Genomic DNA, 18,314 nt, shown 5'->3' on the forward strand with positions numbered 1-18,314 from the left:
ATTGTGCTTTATGTGGTTTTAAAAATGAAAATTTTATTTGAAAAATTAGAGTGTTACACAGAGCCCCAAACCAGCTCAACCAATCAATACCCACTATAACACATACATCTTCCATCACAATAGGGATAAGATCTATTGAATACCCAACACCAAAAATCTCTAGTACACAACCCCGATTGATGTCAGCAATGGAGACCAGATGCTTATTAGATATAACGACTTTCAATGGCCTGCTCAAGGCCTCCTGTGAAATACTAAAACCACGATAAAAAGATGATGACACAAAAGACCAACTCGCACTCGAGTCAAACAACACAAGTGCAGGTACAAAATTCACAAGGAAAGTACTTATCATGAGAAATATCAGAAGAAACATAAATAAATCATCAAAAATAAATAAAGAATACATACCAGCAATGACGTATGGAGCAGCTTTTGGCTCCTCTACTGTAAACTAAAATGCTCTCCCTCGAGCTCTCGTAGCCTCGACCTTCCCCTGCCTGCTGGAACCTGAAAGTGAACCTCTAGCAATCATACTATGAAGATCTGAAGTCAGTCTTGAGTCTGAGATGTTGAAAGGTATGAGATAAGCTTATGGTTAGAAGTGGATTTTGAGTCCGAAGTGGAGCTGTTCCGAGAAGAAGAAATAATCCAAAATTAAATGTCTGATCGTGCATTTAGTATTCTTGTATGTTTCTATGATGTAACTTTACAGAGGACTAAGTCTTTTTTCAATTTGAATAATCAGAGTGTCAGAAGTAGTGCGATTATCCAGTCCTTTGTATGCATCTCAGATTGTACGATGTCACTTTTTTTGCTATATAAGGAGTAGTTTAATGACAAGATTGTTATGGATTGTTGCACCAAAAATAGTCAAATTTACATTTACTTCACTTCCACTTTTCTCTCAAATCCAACTCTTTCAAAACATTCTTCTTATTCATTTATTGTCTTTACTTTGATTATAATCTTAGTTATTCATTTATGACTTGAGTACTTTGTTGAATTCTCACTTCAAGTCTCGACTGGTATTACCAGACTTCATTGGATCATATAATTACAAGCAAACATTGATCTTAAGCATTAACTCAAGGTTTGATTTTTCAAACCTGATCTCTGTGCATAATATCCTTGTTCTCACAATTGGTATCAGAGGTTGAGTGGTTGTCATTTGAATCCATAAGAACATATTATAATTGATTCGAGATTACCATGGTATTTCAATCATTTCCGTGTTCAGGATAAAAGTTCTTCTATATACCACTTTTTCTTAAGATATCTTAACTTCAATGGCTACTTCTAATTCTTAACAAATGTATTCAATGCAAATAGAAAATAGTGTCGGTTGCCCTTCTCGTGCCCCACTGCTAGTTGTTAAATAGTATGATCACTGGAAAATCAGAATGGAAACATTTTTACTTGGCAAAGAAAAAGGTGAAGCTATTTGGAGATCTGTTAATAAAGGTCCACATGTTCCAGTTCGAACAACTGTTAGAGATGCTGCTGCAACTCTCATGGACAAGACGGACAACGTCAAGCACCTCTCACTGCTGATGACATTGAAAAAGTTGCATGCAGATCAGGTTTCCTTTTCCGAAATGGTGTTTGGAGTTCCACCTGCTCTCTTTGAGCACATTAAGTTGTGAAAATCTGCTTAAGAGATTTGGGACACACTTCAAGACTTGTTCGAGGGATCAGAAAATATGAAGGATAAACTTCTAACATTGGTTGTCAACAAGTTCGATACCTTCACTACAACTCCTGGTGAATCTGTTCCCTCAACTTCAAACAGATACCGAATCATTTTCAACAACATGACAGCTCATGGGATAGTCCGAACTCCACTAGAATACAACCTCAAGTTCATTAACAGCCTTGGAAAGGGATGGGGAAATATGAAATCGTGTCTTCAGAGTAATGGATCTCTGAAAAAGTTGAAGCTCTACCAACTATTCGATGAGCTTCAAGGTCATGAATCAAATGTTGCACAAACCTTACTAGAACTCATAGGAGGCCCACTAGCTTTTGTCAATTCCTATGATCCTCAGATTCCGAACCCCTCGGTCTCGGACCCTTCACAACTATTGTTCTGTATATCCCACATGTTCAACCCTCACCAATAGTCTTACCTGCTCCTACAAACAACCATCAATCGAATGGTGACCTCGATCCTGAAGATATGGACTCCGAACTCCGCTTCCAATAGGAGTTCTCTTTACTTTCCATGAAATACAAGCATCCTTTTAACAAGTCATATCTGAAACATTTCTATGCTCCCCACCAAAGCAATCCTTAACCATTTAACAAAGCTTCAGAAAACCCACCAACTTACAAACCTAACCTTCTTATACAAAATCACACCTTAGAATCTTCACAGACTCCGAAGACAGACAAAACCAAGATCGTGTGTCACAAATGTGTTCATTCAAACCATTATGCCAAAGACTGTTTGGCTGAAGGTACACAAAAGCCCAATATTAAGGACTTTGATTATTATGCACGTCGAGCTCAAGAAATGGCAGGGAGTGAAAAGGCTATTGTTACCACTGTATCAAGAGAAGTAGAAGGGTATTGGTCTTTTGGAGATGATGATGACGTGAGTACTAGCAGAAATATGTGCCTTATGGCTAGACAGATAATTGAATGTGATGAAGGCTACTGGTCATCTGGATCAGAGGAAGATTATGAAGATGCTGAACCAAACTATTGCTACATGGCTACCAACGACCCACCCGGTAGAAGCATCGTTCAACAGGTAAAAATTATGATTACTGATAATAACTTTGATTTATCTCTCTATGAACCCTATCTTACCCATATCCAAACAGATCTGAATACCATGTATAAAGCCTATGAGTCTGCCATAGAAGCCAATGAGAAGAAGGACAGTAAATTAAGTCGTCTTAGATTATGTTTCGAGGATAAGAAGTTAAAAAGAGAGTCTTTAGAACGAGAGCTTGTAATGTTAGAAGATGAATGTATCATTCTTAAAGAAAAATGTGAAATCACTTATTTTGAACGAAATGTTTTAATTTTGGATAACAAACGTCTCAATGCCAAAATAGATGCTTTGCATAATTCCATTCACATTCTTGAAGAAAACGATCGAATGACTCATAATTTTCATCATCCGTGGTCAAAAGCTTCTGGTCTCAGAAGCGAGTTTTTGAAGCCTAATGCTCGTCCCCTAAAGGAGTTGCAAAACCTATCCTTTATGGGAGACATTCTAAACTGCAAACATTTAGACACCTATGTCTTGCCTTTTTCACCCCTTCTTGAGACTTCTGACCAATTTGCATCACTGATTCCTGAGTTTCAGCCTATAGTTGTCAAGTGTCCCGATTCCACACTTCTTCCGCCTCTAACAAACCTGGACCTGAATTAAACCTTGGAATCCCACTCTATCATTCAAATTTCGAACCATAGTCCTCCTAACAGTTGTGTTGTTGAGGAAATCATTACGGAGACAAATGAACCTCACACTTCTGAGTTTGTTTGGAAAACTTTAGATAGTGACATTGATGATTCGTCAAATTCATGTGAATCTGACTCACAAGTGGTTTCCAAAACAAAACTTGTGCCATTCAAGCATGTATTTAACAATCCATCTTTAGGTCAAACCTCCAAGTCCTCTTACAACTCTAAAAAGAAACCAATGTTAAATAGGAAAGATGTTGTTGATCCTAAGGTATAAGCCAAGAATGCTCTCAAAAAGGAAATGAATTCAAGACAAAATTCCAGATTCCTTGAGAACTCCAAAAGGAGTGTATCTCGGACTGCGAACCCATCGACTAGGAGTCACAACACCTTCGTACCTGTAAAAATTCTCAAAAGGCCATCTAATCCTCCCAGTAAGTTAGAACATAAGAAGGTTGTCAGCCCTACCTCGAAAAAGCCCGTTGCAGATACTCAATCTGTCAAAACTAACTCTCGTCGGACTGTTTCATCTATTTTTTTAGCCAAATCTAATGGTACAATTTTCAAACCTCAACAGTTTTCAACACCAAATGTATCGTAAAAAAAAGAATGAGTCTTTAAGAAAACAGTTTCACAAAAGCCTTTAAAACAAAATCTTGTAAGGAAAATAAAAAATCTCAAAAATGAAACTACAACTCCAAGAGACATAGTCATTCCCACTGCTCCGGAAGTTGTTGGTCCGAGAAAAGTTGTTCCAAAACCACATATCATTAAGTATGATTATTGGATTTATGAAATAACTATGGCTTTCTGTTTATTTCAAAAAGATCTCGGAATAAACCCTCTAAAACAGTTGTTGCTCAAAAGTCACAACCAAAGCCCAAAAACCATGCCCTTGTCCCAAAACCTAATTCGGAGCCTAAAACTCCACAACTCACTAATTTTGTAGGCACTATGCGCTTCAGAGCAAGAAACAATATGGTTTTTTGATAGTGCTTGCTCCATGCACATGACGGGGCAGAAGGACTTTCTGCAAGATCTCAAACTTTCACCAAAGGCGGGTTATGTGACATATGGCAACAACTCCAACTCTCAGATTAGAAGTTATGTGATGTGTGTGAAACGAACTAGTTTTAATCCTACTAACTTAGACACAAAATAAACAAAAGAAAGGCAGTGTACCTATCGGTTAGTAATATAGTTCAAGCAAGTAGGGTATCGAACACAGGGAACGGTAAACAATTAAAATAAATGCTAATATTATATAAATAACACAAGTAATAGAAAGGGGGTTTCTCTAGTTTTGCAAGACTAGAACTTAAAAATGAAATAAAACTCAAACTAAGCAACTAACAGCTAAAGCAAATAAACAATCACTAAATTCAATAATGGAGAAGACTTCTGTTTAGGTTCGACTCATTTACTCCTACGGTTGATTTTATGGTAGGTGCAATGGGTTATTCGTTATTGGCTACCGATTAGTGTGATTAGGTTCACGTTCGCTATTACTAATCCTTAGAAAACAAATTAATTCAAACATTGGCCAATTGGTTAAACTAATGAGTTTCCTAGACTATTGATTCGGGTTAAGTAAGACTTGTAATTAGCTAATCAAATTACTAATTCAATTAACCTCTTGTTGATGGTTCGTCACACAAGGCTCACACATTAATTTACCTATTTTCTAGTTAACCCTAGTTTCCCATTCATTATTCCTAGGCACATAACAATGTGTTCACATAAATCACATGAGATAAGCAGTTAAGAGATGTTCATGCAGCTTAATTACTTAGCTAATTAACAGAAAATAGTTGTTGTTAACACATGAGAATCTTTAACAAGCTTAAACAAACAAATTCACCAATTTCAATTAATCCAACCACAAAAATCAACACATAGTCATAAATTCATCTACCCTAAACAGAAGATATGAGTTTTAGCTCATGATTACAGCAGAAAGTTTATCATAAACGAAATCTAATAGTTTACACATAGTTCAAACAAAAGATTAAGTAAAGAGTAAACCTAAATTTCCTTTTAGCTACACCTCCAGTCGCAAATTAACCCCCAAGGGTTCCCCCATTCGTTAGGGTTCGAATGAGAAGCGTTTCTATATATATATATATATATATATATATATATATATATATATATATATATATATATATATATATATATATATATATATATATATATATATATATATATATTCTGAAACAGGGGATACTCGGCGAGTCCAGTGACATACTCGACGAGTCCATCACATAAAATCCCGTGTACGGCAAGGCAAAGTCAAGAATTGCGAAACTTCTGACCAACTCGTCGAGTTGATAGCCTACTCATCGAGTCCATTTGGAATCAACATTTTCTCAAAACATGAAAGTCGTCCAAAATTGTGTCTAGTTTTCAGAACCTTTTAAATCTCGTCAATCGGAGTTACGGTTCAGAAGATATGGCCGAAACACTGACGAGGGGTCAAGCTGTCTGGCAACATCCTTCTTTCTTCAAAATCCAAGATCCAAGCCTCCAATTGCTATTTCCGCTTCCTTTTCCTTCCGAGCATGTCATTATCGCTGAAAAATGAAATTATAAACTAATTAATCATCTTTTGTTCATTAAATGAGACAAAAACAACATAAAGTATTAAGATAATGCATGAATTTTATAACTAAATATGCCCATATCAAAATACCCCACACTTGACTTTTGCTTGCCCCCAAGCAAAACTGAATTTTAGTACACTAATATTACATAAGACAATCCCAATCGAACCCAGCCATTATGCCAAGACCGCAACGCATGCATTTGTGTCTAAAGTTTTTCCTAAGGACCCCCCTCAATTCTAAATACTCACAATCCTCATAAACACTCGCTCACTTCTTTTGAACAACGCTCATTTTATGCATCCCTCCGAATCCATCCCCATAAAACTTTCTTAACCTCAAGGTATTTTTGGTCAAGCAACCCAGGCATACATAACCTAGAAAATTACAATTTTTTTATACCACAATGGAGCTCTTTGGAATTCTTCACTTCTTTGTTATTTGATATTTGATTTCTTTGAATTCACCACCTTTTTTAATTTTTGGTATCTTCAACTTTTTGAATCTTCGGAATTTTGATCTTTTGATCTTCACTTTAATTGCTCCAAAATTCTCACAACGTTTTTTTTTGTAATTCTCTCTTTTTTTTCTTAACATGTAACTCACTTTTTCCACTCAAAACCCTACATGCTTAAGCAGGGGCGCTCAACTTCAACCTTTATTGAATAAGGATAATAATTTTCCTGGATACATTTCTGGTACACGATGCTAAACATATTGCATCCCTCAAACTAAGCGAGGTTGTGTTTTTGTCCCATGATTTCACTAGAATAAAGGAGGCCACAAATGCACTAGAACGTATATTGGCTCAACTAAACATTTGAGTCTTTATACAATCATCAAACATAATACTAGCATGATCCCTAATTGCTTTTACCAAAATTTCCTAAATTAGATCCTAGTAATTTTATGCAATTTTTTAAAAAAAATTAAGCCTAAATTAGGATTCTAAATTGACTAATGTAATGTAACCAACCCCCTACCCCACAGTTAAATCATGCAATGTCCCCATTGCATGTTATGCATGATAAAGAACAATAAAATAAAGAGAGAATTGGAACAAACTCCCCTGGGATAGTAGTGCGAAGTTGATATTTCTTCTTTAAGCTCCATCTTCAATTGACTTTAGACATGGGAACAACTCATCCATGTCTTGGGTGTCAAAATCTCGTGTGGTATAGCTCCAATTATAAGGGAAAAATTCTTGGAAATGCTCGGAAAATGATCTCCAAAGAAAAGAACCAATGCCCGTATCAAATGTGGTCAAATCTTGAAAATATAATTAAAAAGTGACTTGTCGAGTAGATATGTTAACTCGCCGAGTTGTAGCCTGACTGGCAGAAAAGTCGCGAAATTTCACATGGACTCGTCGAGTCCATAAGATGCACTCGGCGAGTAGACCATTGTGTGGAAAAGTTTGTATTCTGCCCAAGTCTGTTTCTGATGTATGGGGGTTATATAAACTAATACTTCCCTCATTTTTCTTTAGTGAATAAACACTCTATAACCCTTCTATCAATTGGACTCATAGCTTGACTCAAAACATCGTTTCCTCTCTCGCCTAGACGCGATTTCTCGCTTCGTTTAGCCTTGAATCTAGACCCTCACATGCAATCCTAAGCTTCAAACTAAAAAGATCAAAACAACACACAAGTAATAGAAAAACGAAAACAAACATCAAAATTAAAATCCTAAATTACCCTAATAAACTAGAAGTTTAAAAAGAAAAAGAAAAGCAAACTCTAATGACGGGTTGCCTCCCGCAAGCGCTTCTCTTTGTGCAAGTCTTTAGTTGGACTCCCAACTTAATAAACTTCCAATAAACTTAATGACAATCCATCCGTGGCATTGAATATTTTCTTTGGTGGACCAATTTGTAAAATTCGACTCTTTGCTTCAAAAATTGGCCAAACGAGCTTGGATTCATAAAACCCAAGAATATTGACAAGGGTTGGAACCGGTTGGATACTAATCATAAATGGATCGTGATTTAGAACTTTCTCCAAAGTTGGAATCATCACCCCATGCTTCGAAACACATACCAGAAGAACAGGGGACCATGTCGTGGTAATGGTCAAACCACGGGTTGGTTCCTGCAATTCAACTTGTTCTTATTCTTTGTCTGACCTCTCTGCTAGCAACCTTTCCAGCTCCTCCAAATCTCTTTCTGGATTAAATTCATCATCTTGTAACTTTACCTCTTGTGACTCAGATTACTCTTGTTCGTTATTCAAGAAGTTATATAACCATCTTCCAAATTTCTTCTAATCATCATTTGAGTCATAGTCCTAATCTTTTCGCTCATTTACCTGCACTACTTCCTCAAGAAAAGCGTCGAAAGCATCGGGATTTGGAAAATACATAATAAATAAAAATTAAACTATATAAAAAAATTAATCAACAAGTAAAAAAAATGATAAGAATTAGCAAATAAAATTAACTATTTAGAACCGTTCCCCGGCAACGGCGCCAAAAAGTTGATGTGTGTGAAACGATCTAGTTTTAATCCTACTTACTTAGACACAAAATAAACACACGAAAGGCAGTGTACCTATCGATTAGTAATATAGTTCAAGCAAGTAGGGTATCGAACACAGGGAATGGTAAACAATTAAAATAACTGCTAATATTATCTAAATAAAACAAGTAATAGAAAAGGGGGTTTCTCTAGTTTTGCAAGACTAGAACTTAACAATGAAATAAAACTCAAACTAAGCAACTAACAGCTAAAGCAAATAAACAATCACTAAATTCAATAATGGAGAAGACTTTTGTTTAGGTTCGACTCATTTACTCCTATGGTTGATTTTATGGTAAGTGCAATGGGTTATTCGTTATTGGCTACCGATTAGTGTGATTAGGTTCGTGTTCGCTATGACTAATCCTTAGAAAACAAATTAATTCAAACATTGGCCAATTGGTTAAACTAATGAGTTTCCTAGACTACTGATTCGGGTTAAGTAAGACTTGTAACTAGCTAATCAAATTACTAATTCAATTAACCTCTTGTTGATGGTTCGTCACACAAGGCTCACACATTAATTTACCTATTTTCTAGTTAACCCTAGTTTCACATTCATTATTCCTAGGCACATAACAATGTGTTCACATAAATCACATGAGATAAGCAGTTAAGAGATGTTCATGCAGCTTAATTACTTAGCTAATTAACAGAAAATAGTTGTTGTTAACACATGAGGATCCTTAACAAGCTTAACAAAACAAATTCACCAATTTCAATTAATCCAACTACAAAAATCAACACATAGTCATAAATTCATCTACCCTAAACAGAAGATATGAGTTTTAGCTCATGATTACAGCAGAAAGTTTATCAAAAACGAAATCTAATAGTTTACACATAGTTCAAACAAAAGATTAAGTAAAGAGTAAACCTAAATTGCCTTTTATCTTCTGAAAATTGAAAGCTAGGGTTGTTCCACGAGTTCCAGGGCTTGTAGCTGCACCTCTAATCGCAAATTAACCCCAAGGGTTCCCCCATTCGTTAGGGTTCGAATGAGAAGCGTTTCTATATATATATATATATATATATATATATATATATATATATATATATATATATATATATATATATATATATATATACTGAAAACAGGGGCTACTCGACGAGTCCATCACTTAAAATCCCGTGTATGGCAAGGCAAAGTCAAGAATCGCAAAACTTCTAACCAACTCGTCGAGTTGATGGCCTACTCATCGAGTCCATTTGGAATCAACATTTTTTCAAAACATGAAAGTTGTCTAAAATTGTGTCTAGTTTTCAGAACATTTGAATCTCGTCAATCGGAGTTACGGTTCATGAGATATGGCCAAAACACTGACGAGGGGTCAAGCTGTCCAGCAATATCCTTCTTTCTTCAAAATCCAAGATCCAAGCCTCCAATCGCTAGTTCCGCTTCATTTTCCTTTCGAGCATGTCACTATTGCTGAAAAATGAAATTCTAAACTAATTAATCACCTTTTGTTCATTAAATGAGACAAAAACAGCATAAAGTATTAAGATAATGCATGAATTTTATAACTAAATATGCCCATATCATTATGGCATACTTACAAATGGCAATTTCTCAATTTCAAATGTGGCATATGTAGCTGACTAGAAGGATAATACGATAAGTGTGGCTCAATTCACTGATGTGAATCATCGAGTCGAATTCTGCAAGAAACACAACTATGTCATGATAGAAGCCTGGAAGTAATGTTTCACCAAATGCAGGTTGTGTGACGTATGGCTACAACTCCAACTCTCAGATCAGAAGTTACAGCATACTTATAAATGGAAATTTCTCAATTTCAAATGTGGCATATGTAGCTAACTTGAAGCATAATATGATAAGTGTGGCTCAATTCACTGATGTGAATCGTCGAGTCGAATTCTGCAAGAAATACAACTATGTCATGATAGAAGCCCAAAAGTAATGTTTAATCAAGTCAAATCGCAACAAGTACATGTATCCTTTTGATATCAACGTGATCATTTGCAAGACCTAACTCTGTTTACTCTCAAAAGTCGTTCTTGAGGTCAGTTGGTTATGGAATAGAAGGCTTGCTCATCTAAACTTCAGATATATGAATGATCTTGTTTCCGGTGAAATGGTAAGAGGTCTGCCACTCCTCAAGTTCGAGAATGATCATTTATGTACTACATGTGAGTGTGGAAAGAAATCGAAGAAGGGTCATCCTATCATCATTGAAAAATCCATCTTGGAGCCGTTAGAACTTCTACACATTGATCTGTGTGGACCCTCAATATTAGAGAATCTGCATCACAAAAAATACATTCTTGTGATTATGGATGATTTTACTAGCTTCACATGGGTCTTCTTCTTAACTCTCAAGTCAGAAAATGCCTCGAAACTCATTAACTTTATTTAAGGAATTGAAGTTCTCATCAAACTTTCTGTGAGATGAATCCGAAGTGATAATGGTTGGGAGTTTACCAATGCCACCATTGAGAACTTCCTCACCAAGAAAGGTATAGACCATAACTTCTCTGCTCCATATACCCCACAACAAAATGGTGTAGTCGAACAACGCAACATAACACTTGTTGAAGCTGCTTGATCCATGCTCAACATTGCAAATATTCCACTCTGTCTTTGGGTTGAAGTTGTCTCAACTGCATGCTTCACTCAGAATAAGAGTATTATCAATCGAAGCCTCAATATGACATCGTATGAAGCCATGAACGGTCGAATGACAAGTATCTCTTTTCTTCATGTTTTTGGATGCAGATGCTTCATCAAAAACAATCACGATCATCTTAAAAAGCTCCAAACCAATGCTGATGAGGCAATATTTCTTGGATACTCCACAAAATCAAAGGCTTATTGAGTTCTTAATCGTCGAACTCGTGTTCTAGAAGAAAGCTTTGATGTCACCTTGATGACAGCTTCTTTCAGAATTCTGGCCCAACCCATGTCACAACTCACATAATGGAGTTCAATGCTCACGCGCCAGGATGTCTGAACCAGTAAACAATCTATGAAGTTGACTTTGAAAACATGTTTGGACCTTCAGAAACAATTCTTGATATGAAATCTCGGACAAGACAAACTTCATCAACTGAAGCTCCTGTTTCACAAAATGTTTCAGGTTTGACACCTAGTTTTCCTCCATTTGATTCCAAACCCTTTCAACCTTCTCATGTTGAGGAGGAGAATGGTCAACCTTCCCTTGAATCAAATGTAGATGGATTCCAAGTTGCAGCTGATCAATTTGATGAATTTGATCCACCTATCAACACCAATGATGATGCAAATTTCTTTGATTTCCCACCTGAGGACGACGTTAATGTGTTCGGTTCAGAAGTTTAGGGGGAGCATCATCCCCAAGTTCAAATTATTCAAGGGGAGAAACACAACTCCATTGTTGATATAGGATCCTATGCTGCACAAGAACTCTCGAGACTACATATTTGGACTAAAGATCATCCTCCGAACCAAGTTATTGGAAATCCAAACACTGGTCTACAAACTTGTTCTGCCACAAGTGTTCAAAATAAATATCATTTATTGGCATTTATCTCAATGGTTGAACCAAAATCCACCAAGGAAGCATTAGAACATGCAGACTGGATTACAACCATGCATGATGGATTGGCAGAATTCGATAGAAATGAAGTATGGACTCTCGTTCCTCCTCCGCAGAATCATCCCATCTTCGGTACAAGATGGGTGTTTCAAAACAAGCTAGACAACGAAGTAATTATCATTCAGAATAAAGTAATATTGGTGGCCAAAGGATTCACACAGATTGAAGGGCTTGACTACGATGAGACATTTGCTCTTGTAACCGTCTTGAAGCCATTAGAATCTTTCTTGCTTATGCAGCTCACAATGGCTTTAAGGTTTACCAGATGGACGTCAAAAGTGCCTTTCTTAATGGTGAACCGGATACTGAATTATATCTTCATCAGCCTCCCGGTTTTGTCAATCCTGCATATCCTAACTAGTGCTACAACCTTTGAAAAGTCGTTTATGGCCTCAAGCAAGATCCTCGTGCTTGCTATGGGACTCTCACCGACTTCCTCAAGTGCTCTAGTTTTCAAAGAGGCATTCTCATCCCTACCCTATTCTGAAGGTCAAATGGAAAACATCTCATGCTTGTCCAAAACTATGTTGATGATATCATTTTTGGATCCACGGACTCATCAATGGTTGCTGACTTTGCCAAATTGATGATTAATCGATTCCAAATGTGTATGAATCGTGAATTAAGTTTCTTTCTTGGTCTCCAAATTAAACACACCAATCGAGGAATCTTTATTCACCAAGAAAAGTACATCTCAGAGCTCCTCAAGAAATACTCAATGGATACCTATCCCTCTGCCAAACTACTTATGGGGTTTGGACACAAAATCCTTTTGGACCCTTCAGGTGTTGCTGTTGATGAAAAGAAGTACAAAGGAATGATTGGATCGCTACTCTACCTTACAGCAAGTCGCCCGGACATCATGTTTTCAACTTGTTTGTGTGCCATATTTCAAGTCAATCCAAAGATGTCTCATCTCTTGGATATTAAGCAAATATTCTGATACCTCAAAGATACAAAGAGTCTCAGAATTTGGTACCCAGCAAATAAGAGTTTCCTCCTTCAAGCATATTCCGATTTGAACTATGGCAGTCTTCAATTGGACAGAAAAAGCACATCTGGTGGCTGTCAATTATTGGGTGATCATTTGGTTAGCTGGTCTTCTAAGAAACAGAACTGCATTGCACTCTCAATAGCCGAAGCGGAATGCATTGCTGCTTTTTGGACTATGGTTACCGGTTTCAACAAATCCCAATCTATTGTGATTCACAAATTGCCATTGCAATCTCGCATAATCCAATTCAACACTCAATGACGAAGCACGTCAATATACGGCGCCATTTCATTAAAGATCATATTTTAAATGGTAACACTGAACTTATTTTGTTCCATCTGACAATGAGATTGTTGATGTCTTTACCAAGGCATTAAATGAAACCAAATTCAATGGTTTTCTGAACAAAAGGGGTATGATGATGCCTGATCCTCAGTTCTTTCAAGAGGTTTGCACTCTCAAATGGCAACACCGGAAAGTAAAATAGTTCCAAAGTCAAACTTTCTCTCATCTCAGAGTTGTTGCCACTCGGAGTAATTAGGATCATTTTACTTGTCATTTTGTCTAACCACCTCATTGAGTCTTAAGTTTTTCAAGTCACTCTGTCTTCTGAGGTTCATGACCAATATAGTCGCATTGGTATTAACCTCACCTCGGAACATACTTCATAAGTATGGTAAGAATATCATCTTGGAATTCAAGTCCGAAACAGTACTGAATTTTCATTTCCTTTCTATGTCCAAGATCGGATCCTTCTTGTCTCGGAGTCTCTCAATCTGTTTAAGCAAATGTCCACTAAGATCTTCCTATCTTTTACCTTTAATATTGATTCCGAGTTTGTGCAATCTCGTACTCTATATTAAGTACAAAGTGTTTTTCATTCTTATCCTGGAAGTATCTTATGACAGCTCATCTCGGAACCTTTTGGCTCCGAGATCACTTCATAACTTCATCTCAAATTTTTTCATGTTCCGAGATCATATCACAAATTCATTCCGGATATTTTCGGTCAGAGATTCTTTTTCAAAACACCTCGGAACCTTCTAGCTCCGAGATCAACTCTTTTAGGAGAAGTTCAAAAGATTTTTCATCATTTCTTTTTCGAAAGATTTTTCTCGTCGTAACCCAAACGGTTATATTTTAAATGATTATTATCTTTTATCCCTAGAAAAACGCACCTTTTTGCACACGTCTCCATAAAACAAACATTATGACAATGAAGTAACGGTTTCCATTTTACACGTATAATTAGAGGTTACTTCAGTCATTGCAGGTCAACTCAATCCAAAAATGGCAACACATTAAATGCGATCCATTTCCAAATCCAGGTTCCATCATTACTTTTCTAACCCAAACCACTTTATCTGAACCTATAAAAGACCACATAAAACTCCTTTTACCCTTTACGCTCTCAAAACCCTCGTCTTCCTCTCTCTGCTAAAGTGTTCTTCAAGCTTTCCAACCAACAACAATGGCTTCCTCCCAATCTGCTCCCAAAATCACCAAATCAACTCCAAAGAAGAAGTCATGAAAAAGGTCTGCATCGTCTTCATCAACTGAACCCTTCCTCAGGGATGCGACTTAGCTGTTCTCCCTAGACCCCATGGACTACGACGAGTCCATTCAGGTCATGATCGAGTTTATTTCTCTTCATCCTCTTGTTGTTCCACTCACCAAGATCCCTGATCCACCACTTCCTCTTTGTCTTCTTCACACAGCATTTGAAAGGATCATAATCGAAGATGACGTGCTCAAAACTGTGATTTCTGGAAATCGTATTGTTGCCGTTCACAAGAAGACTTTCCTAGCTGCAATTGGAATGCCATAAAACCCTAAAGGTTTCACTATTCAAGAAACAATACCTTAAGAATTTCATTAATTCCTTAACGACATTGGATATGCATGGGAGTTCAAAACAAAGAAATTCAAGAAATCAACCGTTCCTGGGCTGTGGACTGTGTTAATGCACCTCTTGCTTCGTGGTCTCTCCGGCAAGCACGGTGGTACCTATAAATTGTTGAGCAAGGATTGGATGTACGTCGTATACAACATCCTCACCGGAAAAACAAACGTCGTTAACATCAAGGAAGTCCAATGGCAGGACTTTCGAAAGTTCTCCATCAATAAAAAACCTCAAGAAATCTTGAGTCCGAGGTTCTGGGGTCTGACTGTTCAACAACTGTACAAGCATTGGAGGGAACCCACCTCAGTCAATATGATTCCTAAAGAGGTATTTCTATCATTCAAAACTATCAAAACTTATTGACCTCCGAACCAAGACTCTTTCAGACCTGTTCGTAGATTACTTGAACATATGCTTGCCACTCTCCCATCCGAGTCCATCCATTTAAAATATCATTTGGCGACCTCGATTGTGTATTGCGCTACACAATCTATCTCGGTCACCCTTGAGCCTGTCTCGGACGTGGCCAAGCCTGTTCCATCAGGAGGTAAGAAAAAGAAATCTGCCAAGAGGAAATCCTCTCCCTCAAAGCCAAAAGCAAAAAAGAGAACCAAAGTCGGTTCCACCTCTCAACAAGAGGGAACCAAAGACATTTTGGCTGACTCTGACCATCCTCTTACCCCACCTATCCAATCTTCTGAAGTACCCTTTGGAGTTTCAAAACACATTACACACACCCACGGGAAGTCTCCACATAATCCACCCTCACCTTCTCAACAAGGTGATGTTGGTGTTGAACATAGTTCATTGCACCCCCACCCCCCCCCCCCCCGGAACAAACCCACGTGTCTCTTTGGAAAGCCCTATTCTTTAAACACACGCACGGTCCAAGATCCTTATTTCAGAACACAAGCATTCCGAGGCTGGAGCAGTCCCTCCTACCTTAGGTGCCATAACTGGTTTGATACCCGGTAAAGGTACAGGATAACTAGGTACTAATGATCCTCTCTGGTAAGATTTTGTAAATAAGGCTCATACACGGCATCCAGAGCTCACCAGATCACAGGTTGAAGCCACCCTTATCTCAACGAGGAACAGGGCCATCTAAAGTAACTTACCCTTTTTTGCTCCAACTGATGAAATTGTTGATCTAGAGTTCACCTCAGTAGAAACACAAGACAACATTGTCTCAGACAATCCTCCAAGAACTCCACACCATGACACCTTCCATCAAGACCCCGATGAAGAACACTCAGATGAATATATATTCAATGATGATAGTGTATCCATTACAGCACCTCCACTATACTCCTCACTTCATGTTACATCGAAGCCATCCTCTTCAAGGCATTTGTATGATTTTGGACTTTCCTCCTCTTCTTCCGAACCCGTTGATGAAGAGATCCAGATTGATAATCAAGCCTAACCGTATCTCATAGATGAAACTGAATCTACTCCTCCCAAAAAAGATCATACCATCAATGCAGCTCAGCCTGCCCCTCCGAACCACATGTTAATCAAGATTATGATAAAGCCAAGTCTAGGACCTCCACCTCGGACATGGGAACCTCAGCTGGTAATTATGTTGATCCTTTTTCCCTTTTGGAACTCCGAGACAATGTGTCTGAAACTATCAAAAAGGTCAAATCAATCGAAACCTCTGTGGATGGACTCGACCCCAAAATTGATACTAAGGTTTCTCGTATAGACTCCAAGCTAGATGCAGTCCTGCTCTCCATGTCCGAAGCCACAAAGTTTGGACCAACAAATGCTGAAAGGGAAGCCTAGCTCGATCAACTTATGACTCAAGCATACCGTTAAGGAAGTTGAACATAAGTACAATGAAAGTCTGGTTCATTACCTCAACACAATCACCATAATGCTGAAGGTCCATGATATGATTGGTGCAACCAATGAGGAGATCAAACAAAACCATGTCCGCCACGAGAAGCAAATTCATATACTTGAGAAGGAGATAAAGAAGAAAGATGCAATGAACCTGATAATGCAACAAGTCCTCATCAAGCTCCTCAGGGCATGCTGGAACATTTTGGATGTTTCGAACAACAAATTTGATGAAATGATCTCAATCCATGTATCCCTCTTCGATCACCTAAAGGCTCAGGCTCCCACAGCTGAAGCCTATGACGCCTTAACACTGCAGATGAATAAAAGCTTTTAGTAGGTATTTGATCGATTCTCGGAACTCCAGGAATCCACATTGCTAGCACCAGTTGCCAGGTCATCCACTGCAAGAGGGTGAGAAGGGCGTAGCAGGAATCCACATTGTTCTTTTCACCCCTGAATTTGTTAGTTCTAAGCAGGCTCAGATGTCGCGGTACTTGAGTATGCTCAAGACCAACATCTATCAGTTCGTATCCACCCAACGGTATGTTACCGTCTTTGAGCTTCAGGATGCCGCGAGGAGGCGAGATATAGAGATGGATCTTTAGACAAGAGAGCAGTGGCAGGCTCCCATCTAGTCACAGCTGGCGGCGAAGCGGTTTAAGCCTGTTCATGTTCCATACCTAATCTGAAAGATTAGCTCAAGTCAGAACTCATAGCTCAAACTCAACAGCCTAGCTTTGCTAGAGAACTATGACCTACGACCACCCTATCTCATCCGAATCCATCGTAACATACCATATGTATCAACGATTTCAAAAAGGATAGGAAATTGGTTCCATCCTTGGAGGCATAGGCATAGATGAAGAAAGTCATCCAAGCCTTTACGCCATCGATTTTATGCCATCTTTCGTCATCTCCTTGATCAATTATCCCTATAACCAAGTTAGGTGAGCTTGAAGGCATCGGTTGAAGCCCTTAGTTGCAAGGTCTTTCACTGTTCCCAAGAAAGGTATGGATCATGTTTTGGGGGACAGATGGGTCGTACTTGTCAGAAGTGCGGCAAGGTGCATGAGGGTGTTTGTCAGTCAACTGCTTCTGGGTGCCACACTTCAGCTATGAGACTTTAGTATTCTAGAAATGAGATTTTGATTTGGATTTAGTATTTGGACATTGGAACATTATAACAACAACTATTATATAATGTTTTGATATATTGGGATATGATCATAACATCAATACTTGTTATGTTTTATATTAACATGTTTAATCTATTATTCGAAAATTTCACAGTCGGTTATAATTGCTGGAGATATTATAAGGTAAGACTAATATGAATTGGATTGGTTGACTTTTACTGGATGAAGGTAGGCAAGGGGTTGTAACCAAGTTTCATAGGTACTTGTTAGAGAACTAGTATCGAACTGACTCGTATCAA

Source organism: Lactuca sativa, chromosome 6 (genome assembly GCF_002870075.4).
Source record: "Lactuca sativa cultivar Salinas chromosome 6, Lsat_Salinas_v11, whole genome shotgun sequence".
NCBI classification, from domain to species: Eukaryota; Viridiplantae; Streptophyta; class Magnoliopsida; order Asterales; family Asteraceae; genus Lactuca; species Lactuca sativa.